This window comes from Lissotriton helveticus (genome assembly GCF_964261635.1).
Source record: "Lissotriton helveticus chromosome 1_1 unlocalized genomic scaffold, aLisHel1.1 SUPER_1_unloc_80, whole genome shotgun sequence".
Taxonomy (NCBI): Eukaryota; Metazoa; Chordata; class Amphibia; order Caudata; family Salamandridae; genus Lissotriton; species Lissotriton helveticus.
In genome coordinates, this window is record NW_027611726.1 from 257,162 (window position 1) to 275,998 (window position 18,837).

General features: G+C 48.2%; 1 protein-coding gene across 5 annotated transcripts in view; it reads right to left on the reverse strand.

Moving 5' to 3' along the window:
- LOC144806533 (uncharacterized) overlaps window positions 1–18,837 on the reverse strand; it is a 97,595-nt gene that overhangs the window by 19,610 nt on the left and 59,148 nt on the right. The window contains exon 1 of one of the 5 annotated variants that reach the window (XM_078672877.1): window positions 7,877–7,930. The exons of the other annotated variants lie outside the window; for them this stretch is intronic. The gene's annotated coding sequence lies outside the window, so the exon portion shown is untranslated. Of the gene's footprint in view, window positions 1–7,876; window positions 7,931–18,837 lie in introns of those variants that run through there. 5 annotated transcript variants of the gene reach the window in all.

Sequence of the window (18,837 nt, forward strand, 5' to 3'; positions counted from 1 at the left end):
TGTTTCCTGGAAACAATTGCTAACTATCCCTGTTTTGTAGAACGAGAAAAACACCTCCCAGCAATTTTAGTCGATTATCTTTAAAAACCAGGACATTTCTCGAAAAAAAAAAATTCTGGGACAGCTGGTTAAAAACTGGGACCATCCTGGGAAAACGGGGACGTTTGGTCACTCTACTTATGGGCAATGTGTGTGGTAACATGAACGATGATGGTGGTGCTACTAAGGTATTTTAAAACAAAAACGCCACAGACATATAGTTCCCCTTTTAAGGGCCAGATTAGGGGACATCAGTCGTCTTACCCGTCCTTTCATTTTCAGGCAATCAAATTCCATAATTTTTCACAGAGAGGAGGAGTAGTAACATGGCAAAATATGGTATTTCGTTTCTGTCAATTTTTTCAAACACTGTTGTGTTGAAGCCAATTAGACGTGTACTTGTGAGGTACAGTGTTGTCATTTATTCAAAAGCAAATTCACAGCATTCTTGTGAAGTGAACGGCTAAAAGTGAGTCCACCCAGTTGTCATGTGGAATTGATCCCATCATGGTCATTCCTGGACAGCGTAGGTAGGCTCAAAAGAGAGAGAGAGAGAGTGAGTGCACTACGACAAGTGTATCCAGTGCACTTACCACGTAGAACAGTACAGGACAATTCGTACATTTAAGCACATAAATCAAAGAAAAACTTAAAACGCACAGTCTCTGTACACACACAATACGCAATAGGACGTGAAAAACGCACCGTTAGTTACACAAAAAGGGACTTTTTCGTGCGCGACGCGCATCGCATGGCTTATCTCAATTTACCCAGGGGCCTGGCTCCTTCCTTCCCCTTTTGACCGTAGAGGATCTAAGCAGATGACCTGAAAATACGTACTTTCTTTTCCTGATGACTACACACAAGTGCAGTCGCACTAATACTTACAGTGGGGTCCCCCAATACCTAGCAGCGATAGTTCGAGTTGATGTAAAGGCGTAAGTAGGGGTACCAGTCAGATGTACAATGGCACAGCTTTTACATTTCTATGTGGATGGAAGAAGAAGAGGTAAATCTCAAACATGACAATGTTTCTAGCTTCTAGTTGGTGGGAGATAGTACGAACCCAAGCTCAGGGGCCCTTCATTTCTTCATTTGGTCAGTTCATAAATCGAAATTCATCATTCTCGCTAATGCACGTCACATTGTTAGCAGACCAGTCATACAAAAGCATTCTCACATGGGCCCATACGTACATGACACAAACACATGCATACTATACAAACATTTCACGCACTAAGATAGTCCCTACACACAAAGCGCAATTTCATAACACTAGCCTATTTTCGCCTAATGGACAGTGTGCTAAGCCTTTCCAACTTTCAGTTGAAACACCGCTATAACCTAAAGAAAAAGGGTGCGAGGGGCCAGCATCTAAAACGCATCAATACTCGTGATGACGAATATTTTTATCCCACCATGAATCAGACTCATCATATGAGATGCAGTCTTTGGCACGTGGGTATTGAAGCCCGGAAAGATTCAGTGCGGCAAGGTTAACTAATGGCGGAACGTTCACCACATGGATTATTCAAAGGGCAGCATTACAGACCGCGTTGTAGGAAAAGGTCAGATGTCAGATGCATTCAGTATAAAGTAGGGGAGGGGGGATGTATTAATGCTGTCATTAAAAACGATCTACGGCGGTTTGGGGTTGTCCCCATCCGCAAAAATAGGGAAACTATAGGAGGTGGCAATTTTCATTGGTTGTATCCTTGTTTTTAAGGATGCGCATCTTTGTTACAGTGGCAAGACCGCTAACAGAAATTCATTTAATATTTGCATGGAGATCGGTTTTCGGGCGAACGGGGGGAAGACAGTGCAGCTTTAGTTCAGAAAACGCGTGGGCACAATCGTGCTAGGGAACTATTGATTTGTAACTGCTATGGCTGGCTGACTTCTAAAACCGGCAATATGTGTCTTGCGCCTGACTCCTAAAATGCGATTGCTAGAAAAACATTTCCATGTCACGATCTAAAAAGATAACCTCTTCTTTCTGGGAGGTTGTGGGTTGTTAAAACAGAGCAAGACTTTCCTTAAATGTTCATTCAGGTCATGTGACTTGCGCATGGACAGAAAATGTTGGCACTTAAAATGCGCTTTTCTGGTCATGATTCTCCAAGCCCTTGTTTTGGCAATTAAAGCAATTTTAGGGAAGCCCATCTCTCTTTTTATTTACTAGATTTGCACCTTACTTCTTTCTAATGTTTGGCTGGATGGCATACCCCTGGTAAGGCTAAGGAACGTTTGAAAAACTCTTCTGAAAGGTGGCAAATATTATTAGAGTGGAACCTGCAGTCTTAATTTGGGCCGGCGCTTTTTACAATGCCTATGCATTTACTTCCTAAGATGACAGTTTGAGCCCTCTAACCTAGGGTGGGTGCACACAGCACGGGAGCCTATACATTTTGCAAATCAGTATTAGTGTATATTAGACCTGTCAGCCCTAGGGTGGTCTTTCCCTGTTTTTTTTCGCCCTTGCCTCATTTTTCCCACCTTGTTTTTGCTGGCCCTTAGCTCTTCTGGCCCCTTTTCACGGCTAATCCATGTTAGGGTGCAAGTGCTCTCTACTTCAAACATGGCTGCCACTGGCCCCTGCTCCTGCAGCGTGGTCTTTTAGTGTAGCACCCTAGTTGCCAGGAGCTGGCTGGATCCCCATACATTGTTGCAATGCCAGCCTGCCATCCCCTGCCCATAGGTAGAGTGGGGAAGCTCCTGCAACCTTCCAGAAGAAGGGCGGAGCCTATTTTTGCCACCTTAGAAAGTGGTCACCTGACCTGGGCATATATAAGAAAGGGAGGGAACTTTTTCTAGTCAGTTGGGGCATCACTGACCTGGGGGACCCACGCAGGAGATTTAGGCGGGAGGGCCTAGTCAGGAACTTATGCCACTGCGAGTGACAGGATTTAGGTGCTGCCTCTTAAGCTGAGTGAGGTATCCTAGGCTAGCCCCCTGATCTGGCCCAGCGGTAGGGGAACCCAGGGACCATCTTCAGTGACCTGAGGTAACTTGTAAGCCTCCAACTCAAACCCCCCCTTCAAGAAACCATCACTTAAGGGCGCAGAACAATCCAAGCGCCAGGAAGACTACTTGCCTTTGACCAGAGACTACTGGGGGATCAACCAGGTACTGGTGCTGTCTCCCCTCTGTGCCCCCAGCGCTGGCCTGAATGAACTACTTGCATTCCTGACTGAACCGCCTGGAAAGTGCTGTAAACTGACCCCCCCCTGCCAAGCACTGGGTCATAGACTGCCTGCACTGTCTAGCGCTATTGCCCTAAGCCCTGCCGTGCCACTGGGAGCGCCCCCACATCGAATGCCCTCAAGCGCTTCCCGCCGCTGTTCTGGCCCACGCGCTATACAGCCCACGTGTTTGCCCCCGTAGCGCTCTGGGAACTAAGTGTGCTGCTCAGGGTGACGCACCGCCACGGCCCGGAGCCGTTTGCGCCCTCCTGAGGTGCCGAGGAATCTCCCCTGTGGCCGTGGCGTCAATGCCGGTATTGTGTACCCCCCTCGGCGGCCCCAGTGTGCCAGGAGAGGGCCGCCAGAATCCTCTGCAGGCCGCGCTGGGCCGGAAATCATCCGCCTTCTAGACCCCCCAGAGCTCCGGTGAAGTGGCGCCTCTTCTTGCCTCCCTCGGCGGCCCCCGTATGCCAGGAGAGGGCCGCCGCATCAAGTGGACCAGGCCGCGTTGGGCCTGAAGCCTCTGTGGCCCGCATCACGTGACGGGGAGCACTGCCGCGTCATCGGCCGTGCCCCTGCCACAGCCGCGCAGCCAGTGGCTGCCTACACCGGGCCTTCTGCTGTGAGCCCCGGCGCCCGGGGAAGCCCCATCTCTTCGCGGAGAGGGCCGTGGAGCCTGAGAGCCCCCTTCGATCTGCCCCACACGTTGGTCCCGCCTCGCCCCCGGCGCCGGTGCTCGAAAGCTGACCCAGCACCGCGCCGGGTCGAGTGAGGCCCCGGGAGGGCTGGGACCCCCCCCCTCACCTAGAGTCCACGCAAGGGCCCCGGAGGGCCGAAGTTCACAGGTAACCCCCGAGGAGGAGGGAGGAGGGCGGTAGGCCGGACAGGGCCCTGAGTTCGCCCCTCCCCTGGGGAGCATTGAGACTGGGCCTCATTGGCCCCAATGAGCCTCCAATGACCCAGAGGCCTCAGTTAAATCCACAGATGCCTCAATACCGGTTGACTGTGCATGCCTGAAGCCAGGCTCATACTGAAGTGACTGTGCATGTCTGATTACCTGTTTTAAGCCTGCTGATGAAGTGGTATAATATTTCCCTGTAGTGAATTTCTTGCAGGGGCGGGCTTCTATGAATCCTGATGGGGTTATGTTATGATACTGAGTGATTTACTCCATTGATATTTCGACGACCTGAATACTGGTATTGAACTGTTGGTATTCGCAAGATGAAAATGTTCATAATTGCTTCCTGAAATGGTTTAGCCCTGTACAAGGGAGTTATTTGTCTTAATGAGAAGAATTGCCTTTATGTAAAGGGCCTGAATGAGCTGGTTATTATTTTAAGATGCAATGGATTAATGAATGAAATGCTTTACTGAAAAGGCTTTAATGAAAATGCATAATGAAATGCTTCCAGGAAATGCTTTAAGAAATGCTGATGAATTAATTGCCATGGTTTTAAGCCTATATAAAAGCTATTGATTTTTAATCCAAAGTATTGGTGTGGTCTCCATTATTGCGCCCACTTATTGACTCAGTGGATGAGTGTGTTGAGTAGCTACTTTACACGTAAGCCCCTGGCTGCCTTCCTGCTCGAGCCAAGCTACCCCCCGGAGAACTGGTGGTCCCAGTTCTTACAGTGTATGTCAAAGGAAACTGGCAAATTAAGCACTGGGAACGTGGGTGGGAAAGTAGGCGAAACATTTGGTGTGCAAACATAAAATTTCGATGTCTAGGACCTCAAGAACCAGAATGCACCTGGGGTTCACAGTTACCTAATATCTGGGACAGTACTCCCTTTGGGGACCATATAATAGTAGTACAAAAATGTTTCAACAACAATGTGTGTTTTTGCTCCGTCAAGGGGGACCGCGAAGTGAAAGAGGCTGAATTTACTATCCTCTTCATTGCACAATTCTAAAACGATAGGATCTTACAAAGTGCTTATGTTGTGGAATGAAACATATCTTAATTATTCTTTTAGCGTTGTTTCCACGTACTGCATCTTCCTAATCAATTACATTTTTGGATTGTATTACTTATTCTACTGGCCATTGAAAATCTAGTTTCTTCTTTCTTTTATGTCTTTTTCTTACTATTTACAAGCTTGGTGAGCTGCTTTTCGTATCTTTTTATCTAGTCTAGCTTTGTTTCTTTTCATTTATTGAGTGGCTTCTTTCTGCCATAAACCATAGTTGTCGAACATGGCTGGCGTAGTTCTCTTTCTGCGAAGAGCTTTTCCTAACGTTTCTATTTTGTCGTGGTCAAAAAGATCCCGTTAGTGGCCACGGATTTTCCCGGTCTTTTGTTTATGCCATAGTTCTCTATACGTTACAGTGGCTAATCCATATTTCACATACATGTCCTTATTAGGGGTGCCTTTCGGTGGTGCCAGATGACTGACCTCTAATAAACGGTCTGGCCAAAAACAATCAAACAATTGTGAGAAGACCGGCATGACGTAACAAAGGTCAACATGAATATCTCAAATAAATTTAGGCAAAAGCCCGCATTGCGTGTCCTTCACTGTCTGCAAAGAAAGGGAGTATTCCTAATCTTCGTTTGTTTGCACGCAGGGATTGTTTCACCTAAAGGGAATACTAGTATTTGGTCGAACTTATTCAACCAGACAATCAATCAAATAACAAAGTAAGAATCGATTCTTTACGACCTTACCCGGACCGTTGTGGACAGTTTCCTTGTCGTCCCCTTCCAGTGCACGTTTGTCCTCGGACTACAAAAATGCGGCGTTCCTGCAAGGTCCCAGTCAGGACCGCAGGCCACTCGAGAGAGGTCCGTTCGGAACCGGTGAAGGTCAGTTGATCGGCCGCCAGACGAGGGTCTCTTTCAGGCTCTTTCGACTCCGTCGTTAGGACCTCTCTCACTGGACCCACGTGTCGCTGATGGGCCCTGACGTTGGTGCGCCAATTGTGAAAAAGCAGCGAGACTCCCAAGACTTTCGATGCCGCTTGTGCAAACCACCTCTAATTCACATAAGAATAGCGATCAAATAACGAGGCAGGCGCTGGTAACAGGAAGGCGAGGAACACGTTTATTACTCCAGAGGAGAACACCACATCAGACACCGGGGCTATCGTCAGGAGGTGCTCTAACTGCATCTCTGTGGCCTGGCCTTTTATACTATTTTCTGTCGTTTATTACATGGTCAAACATTCCTGGCATCAGTTTATTGCATATTCAAACATCCTTGGAATCCCCGCCTTAAGCTAGTTCCCACACAAACCTAGCAGCAATCGACCCCACCCAGATGTAACAGATGATCGCTATCTTGCAACTGGACATTCCGACAGGATCTAAAAGCACGTGGGATCGGTCAGATCTAAGGGTCTGGGTTATTGATTAAGTCAGGCTCCTTTGTTGGTGAAGCAAGCCCTGCCATGTGTAGGCAATAAACAATGTCCACAAGGGTCGGTTAGTGCCTGGGACCGGACTGAGTGGCCAGGTGCAGGGAAGGAGGTTATAAAAGGGTGCTTGCCTGTGCATGGAGGATGAAAGGACAAGTGGGTTTGGCGCGGGAAGTGACTCCGGGGCATTATCATGCTGACAAGGTTTTACGACCCTAGTACGTGTGTTCAGGCTTATTCAGAGCGCGGGGGATGATGGCAGGGTCAGGGTGACACACAGGTGACCAGCAGTGTACGAAATGTCCGCGATATCTAAAATGATAGCCGTTTACATGCTCGCAGAGGCCTACCTTACGCAAGTTGGCGCCAGCAATGTTCATATTATTATTTCATTTTTAACAGGTCGGACAAGAGAACAGCAACTTTCTAAAAGTGCGGTTCTCGAACACAGGATTTAAAAACCACATTTCCTAAAAGATCGGTTATCAAATTCGGAGTTCAGGGATACTAGACTTTTATGTCCTACCTCGCTTCTATGGGGAGATAGGCTTGTAGCCACGGTAGCCAGCCTCCCCCATGATAGCCTATGGAGCAAGATAGCCTTTCGATAGTGAACAACGAAGATGGCGGTCATTCACTACCAGAGCATGCCACTTGCACATACACATGCTCTACCTTCCACATACACTGCACCCTGCCCAGGGGGGTACCTTGGGCCTTCCATAGGAGTGACTAATGTGTACCGAAAGGGAAGGGTTAGGCCCGGCCAGTGGGGACACCGACCGGGTTGACACAGCAGTTCGCGGACTGCACACAGACACTGCAGTGGCAGGCCTGAGACTCCATTTTAGGGCTACGCGCGTGGGTGGCACAACCAGTGCTGCAGGCCCACTCGTAGCATTCGTCATCACCAGCCCTGGCACACCTGGTGCACTTTACAATGGACTTCTAGGTGATACAAATATGCCAATCATGTTTATACAATAACAATTTACACAGGGAGCACTTACACTCTGGCCCTGATCAGCAGCGGCAGAGTGTCCAAAGCATCTAAACCAGCAGAACGAAATCCAGCACAACATCAAAAATACAGGAGGTAGAGGCAAAAAGACAGGGGAAACCACGCCAAAAGATGCCAGGTCTAACAGGGGTCTTTTTCAGCTCAACTGTTACGTGGCTATGCGGTTATGAAAAGAAAGTTCCTGAGTAGTTATCAACGACACAAGCCCAGGGCCGTAACACAGGCCCCCACATCCCCCACAGTACGGGGGCCCACTCAGCAGTATACTCACTCTGCAGAGCTCCGGATTAAATCTGGAGCAGGGGCCCCTCTGTGAACCTTGTCCCTTCAACTTTCGTTACGCCACTGCACAAGCCTTCTCTACAAAATGCGTCGGAGGATAAGGTACGCTGGAAAACTGTGATAACATCTTTCTTGTTAACAGAGAACGCTTTTGGTTTTGTCAGCTTGAGAAATGATGGTGATCAGTTGACACTATACGTAAGAACCTTGGCATATTAATACGCAAATTCATGCAAACAGGGTTACCATGCACTGTCAAAAAAAGAAGACCCTTGCTGTTGATATATAGCCCAATTGCTTTCAATGATAGGGTTCCATAATTTTAGGAAGAAGAAGCATTTATGGTGGGAAAGTTTAATCGAATCCCATGGTATCATGTAAACAGTCGTGTCTAGCAAAGTGGGTTGAGTTCACGCCAGGGGGAGGGGGGAAGGGGGGTAATCTATCAGTATCTTATCTATATAAATAATCACACGCCGCCGCCTCAGCTCCTGCTTGCTCTGGAGTCCAGGCACCCTGTTAGGCAACCTCCCGCTTCCTGTTCCCCTAATCCAATCACAACGATTTCTGATTGGTTAGGCGCAGCGGAGAGCGCCCCGGCAGGGCCATTTTCTCTATGTAGGCTGCATGCTGCCTACATAGACAAAACGGAGGAGTGTGCATGACTACTTTGTTTGACCCTGGGGCCGACCAGTCAGTACCTACAACAGTAGGTAAGCCACTCCCCCCCGCCCTCAAGCATGACTGCCCGCCCGCCCCCAACCAGGCACAGAGGCACTTCTGCTTTCTCGCAATGCAAGAAGGCAGAAACATAAATGGTAGTTTTTACCGTGTATGTTTCTACCTTCTCGCACTGCCAGAAAGCTGTGGGGCGATGCCCCATGCCCCAATGGGCGAGCCGCCACTGCGTTCTCTATCTGTCATTAGTCACGATGTTAATCCGTGGTAATATCTATCCGCTTTGGACAAGTTCCTCCATTTTGCTATCAAAATGTAACTCATCCTGCGCAGACACAAACCCTCAAGTCCATATTGCATGAAACTGGGTGGGTCTCACCCAAAAGAGGGCCATCAACAAATTGCCACAAGCAATGCAATAACACAGGGCAAGCACTACGAAAATGTGATGCAAACAATGCAGTAACACAGGGCAGGCACGAGGAGAATCTGATGCACACAATGCAATAACACAAGCCAGGCACTAGGAGAATCTGACGCAAACAATGCAATAACACAGGCAAGGCACGAGGAGAATATGACACAAATAATGCAACACAGGCCAGGCACGAGGAGAACCTGACGCAAACAATGCAATAAGACAGGCCAGGCATTGGGAGAATCTGATGCAAACAATGCAATAAGACAGGCCAGGCACTATGAGAATCTGAGGTAAACAATGCAATAACACATGCCAGGCACTATGAGAATCTGATGCTAACAATGCAATAACACAGGCCAGGCATGAGGAGAACCTGATGCAAACAATGCAATAACACAGGCCAGGCACTAGGAGAATCTGATGCAAACAATGCAATAACAAAGGCCAGGCACAAGGAGAATCTGACAAACTATGCAATAACACAGTCCAGGCACGAGGAGAATCTGACGCAAACAATGCACTAATACAGGCCAAGCACTAGGAGAATCTGACTCAAAAAAATGCAATAACACAGGCCAGGCACTAGGGAATCTGATGCAAACAATGCAATAACACAAGCCAGGCACTAGGAGAATCTGATGCAAACAATGCAATAACACAGGCCAGGAACTAGGAGAATCTGACGCAAACAATTCAATAACACAGGCCAGGCACGAGGAGAATCTGATGCAAAGAATGCAATAACACAGGCCAGGCACAAGGAGAATCTGACGCAAACAATGCAATAACACAGGCCAGGCACGAGGAGAATCTGATGCAAACAATGCAATATCACAGGCCAGGGAAGAGGAGAATCAGAGGCAAACAATGCGATAACACAGGCCAGGCACTAGGAGTGAAGCAAACAATGCAATAACACAGGCCAGGCACTAGGGGAATATGATGCAAACAATGCAATAACACAGGCCAGGCAGTAGGAGAATCTGATGCAAACAATGCAATAACATAGGCCAGGCATTAGGATTAATGCAAACAATGCAATATCACAGGCCAGTCAAGAGGAAAATCTGAGACAAACAATGGAATAACAGAGGCCAGGCACTAGGAGAATCTGAAGCAAACAATGCAATAACACAGGCCAGGCAATAGAAGAATATTATGCAAACAACGCAATAACACAGACCAGGCGTTGGTAGAATCTGCAGCAAACAATGCAATAACACAGGGCTGGCACTAGGGGAATCTGATGCAAACAATGCAATAACACAGGTCAGGCACTAGGAGAATCTGACGCTCAAAATTAAATAACACAGGCCAGACACTAGGAGAATCTGTTGGACACAATGCAATAACACGGGCGAGGCACTAGGAGAATCTTATGCAAACAATGCAATACACCAGCCAGGTACTAGGAGAATCTGATGGAAACAATGCAATAACTCAGGCCATGCACCAGGGTTTATGCAAATAATGCAATAACACAGGCCAAATACTAGGATTGATGCAAACAATGCAATAACACATTCCAGGCACTAGAGGAATCTTATGCAAACAATGCAATACACTAGGAGAATCTAATGCAAACAATACAATAACACAGGCCAGGCACGAGGAGAATCTGAAGCAAACAATGCAATAAGAGGCCGGGCACGAGGAGAATCTGATGCAAACATTGCAATAACACAGGCCTGGCGCTAGGAGAATCTGATGCAAACAATGCAATAACACAGTCCAGGCACTAGAAGAATCTTGTGCAAACAATGCAATAACACAGGCCAGGCACTAGGAGAATCTGACGCAAACATTGCAATAACACAGGCCTGGCGCTAGGAGAATCTGATGCAAACAATGCAATAACACAGGCCAGGCACTAGGAGAATCTGATGCAAACAATGAAATACCACGGCCAGGCACTAGGGTTGATGGAAACAATCCAATAACTCAGCCAGGTACTAGGATTGAAGCAAACAATGCAATAACACAGGTCAGGTACTGGGTGAATCTGATGCAAACGACGCAATAACACAGGCCAGGCACTAGGGTTGATGCAAACAATGCACTAACACAGGCCAGGCACTAGGATTGATGCAAGCAATGCAATAACACAGGCCAGGCAATAGAAGAATCTGATGCAAACAATGCAATATCAAACGCCAGGCACTACGGTTGATGCACACACTGCAATAACAAAGGGCAGGCACTAGGAGAATCTGATGCAAACAATGCAATAACACAGGCCAGGCACTAAGAGAATCTGATGCAAACAATGCAATACAAGGGCCAGGCACTAGGGTTGATGGAAACAATGCAACAACACAGGCCAGGCACTAGGACAATCTGCCGCAAACAATGGAATAACACAGGGCAAGTACTAGGAGAATCTGAAGCAAACAACGCAATAACACAGACCAGGCAATAGAAGAATCTTATGCAAACAACGCAATAACACAGACCAGGCGTTGGTAGAATCTGCAGCAAACAATGCAATAGCACAGGCCTGGCACTAGGAGAATCTTATGCAAACAATGCAATAACACAGGCCAGGCACTAGGAGAATCTGACGCTCAAAATGCAATAACACAGGCCAGGCACTAGGAGAATCTGTTGGACACAATGCAATAACACGGGCGAGGCACTACGAGAATCTTATGCAAACAATGCAATAACTCGGGCCATGCACCAGGGTTTATGCAAATAATGCAATAACACAGGCCCAATACTAGGATTGATGCAAATAATGCAATAACACAGGCCAGGCACTAGAGGAATCTTATGCAAACAATGCAATAACACAGGCCAGGCACTAGAGGAATCTTGTGCAAACAATGAAATAACACAGGCCAGGCACTAGGAGAATCTTGTGCAAACAATGCAATAACACAGGCCAGGCACTAGGGTTGATGCACACAATGCAATAACACAGGCCAGGCACTAGGGTTGATGCACACAATGCAATAACGCAGTCCAGGCACTAGAGGAATCTTGCGCAAACAATGCAATAACACAGTCCAGGCTCTAGAGGAATCTTGTGCAAACAATGCAATAACACAGGCCTGGCGCTAGGAGAATCTGATGCAAACAATGCAATAACACAGGCCAGGCACTAGGAGAATCTGATGCAAACAATGCAATACCACGGCCAGGCACTAGGGTTGATGGAAACAATGCAATAACACAGGCCAGGCACTAGGACAATCAGACGCAAACAATGGAATAACACAGGGCGAGTACTAGGAGAATCTGATGCAAACAATGCAATAACACAGGACAGGCACTAGGGTTGACGCAAACAATCCAATAACACAGGCCAGGCACTAGGAGAATCTGATGCAAACAATGCAATAAGTCAGCCAGGTACTAGGATTGAAGCAAACAATGCAATAACACAGGCCAGGTACTGGGTGAATCTGATGCAAATGACGCAATAACACAGGCCAGGCACTAGGGCTGATGCAAACAATGCACTAACATAGGCCAGGCACTAGGATTGATGCAAACAATGCAATAACACAGGCCAGGCAATAGAAGAATCTGATGCAAACAATGCAATATCAAACGCCAGGCACTACGTTTGATGCACACACTGCAATAACAAAGGGCACGCACTAGGAGAATCTGATGCAAACAATGCAATAACACAGGCCAGGCACTAAGAGAATCTGATGCAAACAATGTAATATCACAGGCAAGGCACCAATGAGATTGCGCCCAGTGGAGTTATTAACAGAAAGTGTTCAGTGTCCACCAACAGGAATACTTTTATTCTGTCTGTAAGTTCTCTTGACAGGTGAGCATGTAATTGCTGGCGGGATCCAGGGTACTGTGTGGACAAGAGGGTGGGAGGGCAAAGACTAGTTTCACAAGACTGAAGCCTGGGTAAAATGAGCAATATTTCAAGGAGGTATTATCATATAGTAAATCATGCAGAGTCAGGTTTTTTTGGGGGCCGGTATGGGATATTACGTACCAAGGGGTCAGAGAGACTTTGATCTTCCCTACAAGTGGCATGTGCTTTACAAAGAATTTCAATACGAGGAGTGACTCTAAAAAGCAGCGGTGGGGCACGCAGTGAGAGGATTCCTTGTTAAATCACTTGCCTGATATCGACGGACTAACGGATTAAAGAACCGAGGAGGGAGCTGAGGGAGCCTGTTGTTGCCTGCCTGCTTCAGCCGCAACGCCTCGCCGGACCCGCTTCGCGGGTCCCGCTTCGCGGCTAGGAGCGGTTATCTGGACTTTGGGAGGGGTTTGTTTGCTCTTCTGAGACCGGCAGGGCTGCGAGCGTGAAGCGGTGGACTCCAAGCTCCAGGAGTCCCCGCGCGCCCGTGTCCACCTGGGCTGCTCTCCCTGCCGGCTCCGCCCCCACCTGGAAGGATAAAGCGGCGTCCTGCCCTGTAATCTGTGGATTCCTTGTTAAATCACTTGCCTGATATCGACGGACTAACGGATTAAAGAACCGAGGAGGGAGCTGAGGGAGCCTGTTGTTGCCTGCCTGCTTCAGCCGCAACGCCTCGCCGGACCCGCTTCGCGGGTCCCGCTTCGCGGCTAGGAGCGGTTATCTGGACATTGGGAGAGGTTTGTTTGCTCTTCTGAGACCGGCAGGGCTGCGAGCGTGAAGCGGTGTACTCCAAGCTCCAGGAGTCCCCGCGCGCCCGTGTCCACCTGGGCTGCTCTCCCTGCCGGCTCCGCCCCCACCTGGAAGGATAAAGCGGCGTCCTGCCCTGTAATCTGTGGATTCCTTGTTAAATCACTTGCCTGATATCGACGGACTAACGGATTAAAGAACCGAGGAGGGAGTTGAGGGAGCCTGTTGTTGCCTGCCTGCTTCAGCCGCAACGCCTCGCCGGTCCCGCTTCGCGGCTAGGAGCGGTTATCTGGACTTTGGGAGGGGTTTGTTTGCTCTTCTGAGACCGGCAGGGCTGCGAGCGTGAAGCGGTGGACTCCAAGCTCCAGGAGTCCCCGCGCGCCCGTGTCCACCTGGGCTGCTCTCCCTGCCGGCTACGCCCCTTTTGACCAATCACACTGCAATAAAAGGGAAGCATTATCCCCGCTGCGCGGGAGCGCGCGGGAGAAGCCCGGGAGAAGCCCGGGACAAGGGCGGGACCGTCTGTGGCCGTCTGTGGTCGGACGAGGTTGGGTTGGGCCCGGAGTCCTGGTTCGTTTTATATCCTGTAATACCCCACCTAGCCATATTCAGTGGTCTATTTATAAGTCCTAACAACATCTTTTTAAACATGTCACTAAGATCTGGTAAACAGCGCCTAGTGCATATACAAACCTCAAAGGGTGTTGTCTCAGGTCCCCTCGATGCATTTATCTCTAGAGCTACAGGAATTCTAGAAAAAGAAATAGAACAGGTAGAACATAGACTGTCCCTGGATTTAGTTACTGGGAAGCGTTCCTCTATAGGTGCCCTGGCCCGTGCTAAAAGCCCCATAACGAATGCAGCGTTTAACTGCATTTCAACCTCAGAATCAGAAGTAATAGTTCACGTTGATGGGGATGGTGCTCCAATAGCCACGGCCAATGTAAATATGGAATTGAATTCTGATATCAACTTGTCCAGCTTAGAAGTTGATAGTCAAAATTTTGAGGATGACGAGAGTAGCACGGGTGGCACCCCTCCATCAAATGTCCCCACTTTACCCAGTATGCCAGCTTCGCAACAAGTCACCACCAATTACATCTCTCGGAAAAGAAAACATGCCTCAAGTCCACAGGGAGACAAGGAACAAAAACAACCCAAAATAGACTACGTCAATAGGACTAGCCCCTCTCACTCACAGATCAATCCCGAACTCCCAATAGTGTATTGCCCCTCACTAGCTCATTCTGGGTCCTCTAACCCTTGTCCAACGTGTTTTAGCAGCGACGATGTCTTGTTGGCCAAGATGGAAACAATGTTTCAAACCTTATTGCTCCCGGTCCTTGAAATAACAAGGATAATGTCCGCTAAAATAGATGTCTTGGAAGCGGCAGCTAATATCAACATGGACCTTCTGCACAAACTTACATCTTCCAGTCCCAGGACAGGGGGTCCTAATTCCGCAGGGGGTGTCAACCAAAAAGGGGGGACAGCCACAATATTACCCGTAGGGACATCAACCAGCCACAATATTAAGAAGCAAAATCCGGGGGCAAAATCGGCAGCACCTACATCGATCACTGCCAGTAGAGCATATAACCATGAAACATCGAAAGCCAAACACCCATTGGTTCCTAAAAACGTGCCAGTAAAACAACACTTAGTGAATGGCCCGTCACAACAAATTAATAATACCACAGTGCCAACACCATTATTGGGTAAAGAGAAGAAAACCCCCCACCCAGAAAGGCATCATAGGACTGTTAATAGCAACATACAACACCCTCCCAGAGCTAATTTACCTCCAGAAGCGGCACAATACACTATCGTTTTAACTGGGGTGGCCCCCCTAAGAGAGGGCACCAAAGAGTCACAAGGGGACCTACGGAATAAGGTCACATTTTGGCTAAATAAACACCGTCCTCTCCCCCCATCATCCCCCACTGAAATCCTTTATGTAAGGAGAGTTGACTGGGTAGGAAAGGGTGAAAAAGATCTGGAAGGGGATTGTATTTTGATTTCTTTTAAAGACCCTTGGGTGGTGGAAAGAATTCAGAGGAAAGCTAGATTTGCCCATTTAGGTGATGTTCAGACCCTGCACCTTGGTTATTTTTACCCCCACATGCACCACAATTATTCAATGGGCTCCAACCACTGGAAATTTCGAGGGGGGAGGCCTCGAGAGCACTTAAACCCCTACCCCCCATACTACCCCCCACTCTTTAATCATTTCGAGGCACTGTCAGATTTGGAATGGGTTGACTGACTATGTGCACCGACCCAGTTACCAATTCCAGTAACAAGGATTGGGGAAGGAGCGTCTACTCCATCCATCCCCACCTCGGACCTCACAAGGGTGCAACAGATTTCGCCCTATAACAAAATTAGAATACAGGGGGAACTATTTGGGGAAGAGGTCTCCATCTCTAATGTAGAAGAAATTAGGCTAACAAGTGCATGTCTATCGAGTCCCCTTTCCCCCCCGACAGTTAGTAACATTTCTGTAGAATTGGACATGTTATCTTCATATATGGTGTCTTGGAATGTTGCTGGAGTTAAGACACGTCTGGTTTCTGAGGACTGGTTGGAGTTCATAGGTAATTATCAGGTCGTGCTTCTGCAAGAAACTTGGGCCACTGCCCCGTTTTTTATGGTTGGTTATGTAAACTTTTTTAAACCAGCAATAAAAGGTACTAAAGGGCGGGCGTCAGGGGGGCTGTCCATATGGGTTAAACAGGCTTGGTGTTACTCTGTTTCTGAAATTTTTGTGGACAACCCTGATATACTGGCCATAAGGTTGAGTAAAGCAGGGGGGCAGGATATGCTTATTATCAACATATACTCTAGAGGCCTCCCGGGTGGACGATGCCCCAAGCTGATAGGTGCCTTAGACACCTTACTATCAGGTTGGAACAAAGGGACATTCAAAATGTTAGCAGGTGACATTAACTGTACAATTGAGCCACTGTACCTGCCGAAGGATAACTGGGGGCTTGCAGAAGACGTGACTTGGAAAATCCCCGATCTTTCAAACAAAAGCCTAGTTAAAGTAACGGAGGCTGCTTTGAATTGGTCCGCCTTTTGCCTTACTTGGGGACTAAGGGCCGTAAACGGCCGTACCAAATCGGACATCGGAGCCAACTTCACCTTCGACAATGGTGTTAGAAAGAGTCGTATTGACTATATTTTCTTAAAAATGGAATACTGGTGCCTAATTGTTGACATGGAAATTGTTATGCGCCCGGAAAGCGACCACAACCCACTGTCCCTGAAAATTAAAATGCAAGATCAGACAAGTTTAGCAGAATCTGTTCCTAGGGGTCAGGGGGCTGTAACCATATCAAACGACCGGAGGAGACTGAAATGGTCAACCATATCAAACGATGTAGTGTTACAGGCTAACATAGAAAATGTGGTGATGAATGCTTTAGACAATTTGAGGTCTGTTGATGCTGAAAGGGGTAATACCTATTTAGATAAGACTATGGGCATACACGATAAATGTATCCCATTGCAAACCGGGTGCTGGTCCTTCTGCGCGTATTTGTGGTGGCAGTTATGGCAGAATTTAAAAGGTGTCTAGTCCATTCCAGCGCTCAGGGGGCCCCCTGTGTGCGCATTCTCCGTTGGACGTCGAAGTTCTCGAAGTTCTCCTTCGTCGTCCCGGCTTGGTGGTCCTGTTCCTCGTTGCCTTCTCCAATATTTTCTGTAAAAAATACATCCTTTTGTGTCTTCTTTTCTCCAAAAACTCTGGAGCCTCTCTGTGACGATCCAGACTCAACGGTGGATAAAAGAATCTGAAGATGGCGCACAAAAGTGGGAGCTTCTGCAGGAAGCATGCCAACGTCACAGGAAGTAACACCAGAAGGTGGGACCTCGACGCCCACATGGGCTCCGAAAAAGAAAAAAAAAGAAAGAAAAAAAGACTGCGATTCCGGACCCAACCACTAGACCGCGGAATAATGCACAGCATAGTGAATACAGAAAGATTCTTGCTGCAAAACTGTAATTATTTGGTCAATCCTAGTTTTTTAGGTCTCGCTGAGCCAACGAACATGCGTTGTTCAGCGAGAGTATAGTAAGGGACTTTAAAAAATGCTCCCAAAGCAGGCGGATCGGGTACAGTGCATGTGCGCCGGGCGCGCGCACCATTTGTCCACCTGCTCATCAGCCCCTCCCCCGCCATATCTCAAGTCAATTCGGCTTACAAGCACTTTCACTTTTGCCGTCTTGTATCTAACAAGGCTTTCACTTTTGCCGTCTTGTATCTAACATGGCTTTCACTTTTGCCGTCTTGCATCTTACAAGACTTTTACTTTTGCCGTCTTGTATCTAAAAAGGCTTTCACTTTTGCCGTCTTGTATCTAACATGGCTTTCACTTTTGCCGTCTTGCATCTTACAAGGCTTTCACTTTTGCCGTCTTGTATCTTACAAGGGCTTTAACTTTTACCGTCTTACACACAACCACACCCAACCACAACTACAACCACAACTACAACCACACCAACAACCACACACACAACCACACACACCACTGCACACAACCACACCACTGCACACAACCACACCCAACCACACACACAAAACCACACACACAACCATACCCACACAACCACACACACACACAACCACACCACCACACACACAACCTCAACCACACACACAACCTCACCCACACACACAACCACAACCACACACACAACCACACACACCACCACACTTTTTCACGCCGCTCCTGAGTCAGCGAGAGTGCGAGGAGGACGTGAGTGAGACGCCGGCAGCGCTTGTCTGAGCTCACCGGTTTTGGTATTCTGCGTCTCCACCCGATTCCCAGCCCATAGCTCCCGGTCTGCTACCCCCCACCCCCCGCAATTTCCACACAGCGGGGGGCGAGTTAAAAGCTAAGCTGAGGTACCGCCGCCACCGAGGGAACACGGAGTGACGGCCTGCGCCTCCCCCTGCTAAGCGAGCTGCGAACGCCGAGAGAAAGGCGGGCAGCAGGCTGAAGGCAGAAACGGTAGAAACGGTCTATTCCTTTCCTCGGCACAGTCCAGCGCCAGGTCCTGGCATTATCTGCAAGTAAGCACAGCGCAGAGCTGCTCACCGGATCAAGGGAGCTCAAAGTCCCTGAAGATCACAAAGGACTCCGAGGTGAGGAGCACTTAGAGGAGCATTGAAGGGGTAATGCAGGCACAAGGCGGAGGAGGAGGTGTGGTATCCCATGCACATTGAGAACAGAGAGCGGAGCACGGCTGGGAGCCACGG